The sequence below is a fragment of the Sinocyclocheilus grahami genome, unplaced genomic scaffold, assembly GCF_001515645.1.
Source record: "Sinocyclocheilus grahami isolate Dianchi unplaced genomic scaffold, SAMN03320097.WGS_v1.1 scaffold526.1, whole genome shotgun sequence".
NCBI classification, from domain to species: domain Eukaryota; kingdom Metazoa; phylum Chordata; class Actinopteri; order Cypriniformes; family Cyprinidae; genus Sinocyclocheilus; species Sinocyclocheilus grahami.
Genome location: NW_015505705.1, coordinates 325137 through 326800, shown reverse-complemented (window position 1 = coordinate 326800; position 1664 = coordinate 325137). Strand labels below are relative to the sequence as shown.

Below are 1664 nucleotides of genomic sequence, written 5' to 3'. Positions count from 1 at the left end.
ACAAAGAGGTAATCGCTGTTATTATTTCTCACAACTTTTCACAGGGTCTATTGGGTGACTATGGCAGGCCGTTCCAAATGTTTTTACTGTCGCGAAGACCTCAGTGGAAAGAAGTTTGTGAGGAAAGACGAGAAACAAGTTTGCGTGCGATGCTTTGACAAGTTCTGCACCAACACCTGCACGGAATGTCGACGCCCAATCAGCACCGACTCCAAGGTAACATGTCATATCAGGAGCTGTATGTTTGTTCCCCTTCAAGGGACTTCAACACTGCATCCCCTCGGGGACACTTTAGGGAATGCCATCAGCTTGAAGACAAAAATGCCCCCTTTTTAAATTGGTGTATGTTTGGCACTATTTTTGGTGCTCTCTCACCAGGTGGACAGGCAATGCACCGGGTCATGGCGTAGTATTTCGTTCCTCATAGTGTCCACTAGGGGATGCAGTGTGAGTTCCCTTGAAGGGGAACATCTCGGGTTCCACATGTAACCATGGTTCCCCGAGAGGGAATGAGACACTGCGTCCCCTTGCCATGCCTAGGGCCTGCCTGTGTCACGTCTCCTTCAGACAAAGAAGTTGTTGACGTGCATTACAAGCATTTCTTATACTTCCGGGTGCTCCGCTAATGCGGATTGCGGTCCAATGGATTGGAGTGTTTTAAACACTTTTTAGTCACATGCTGATGGCATTCCCTAAAGTGTCCCCTAAGGGACGCAGTGTCTCATTCTCTCTCGGGGAACCATGGTTACACTCGTAACCCGAGACGTTTTTTCCATGGGTGGTTTAACAGTTAAAATGCCATAAAACCAACGCTGAAATATCTCTCTGCTTTTGTGTCGCTGACTTTGCGCTCTGGCCCATGTCATAATAAAAATAGTTCAGTGATAATGCCAGTTTAATGATAGTTTAGAGAAAGTTTCACATCTATTACAGTAATCTTTTCACTATTAGTCATCTAGTCATTAGGCTTCTAGGCTTTCTATCTAAACATTAGGCTTTGAAGTCAAAATGACAATAGAAATATAAATGAGTTGTAGTTCTCCAAGCTTTACATATTTTTTTAATTAATCAATTAAAAATAAACATACACACTACCCCTTAAAATACCATTAAAATATAGGAAGACAGTAATATTGTAAATATTATTAATGTTTACTATTTAAGTTTTCTATTTAAATATATTTTAAAATATCTAATTCTTGTGCATTTATTTGAAAGACATATTATGGAACTTTTATGTAAACTTTTTTTGAACGGTGGTTTATATTTATATTGAAATACTTTCACAAATATTGTTGAAGTTAAATTGTATTATATCAAGTGTGTACATCTCTCATTTTTGGTTGCTGTCTGTGTAGGAGCTTAACCATAAGGGCCGGTACTGGCACTCGGATTGTTTCCAATGTGCGAAGTGCTATAAGAATCTGGCCAAGGAGTCTTTCACCTCCAAGGATGACAGGATCCTGTGTGGGACATGTAGCTCACGTGAGGATGCCCCTCGCTGCCATGGCTGCTACAAGCCCATACTGGCAGGTAGAGGACAGATAGTCTCTACACCTTGTGCTGTATATGTATAAATGTATATATAGATATAAAATAGATTTATATATCTTAAAAAGATAAATTATGTTTTATATATATATATATATATATATATATATATA

General features: G+C 39.2%; 1 pseudogene; it reads left to right on the top strand.

The window, feature by feature from the left end:
* LOC107555172 (four and a half LIM domains protein 1-like) overlaps positions 1-1664 on the top strand; it is an 8690-nt pseudogene that overhangs the window by 5818 nt on the left and 1208 nt on the right.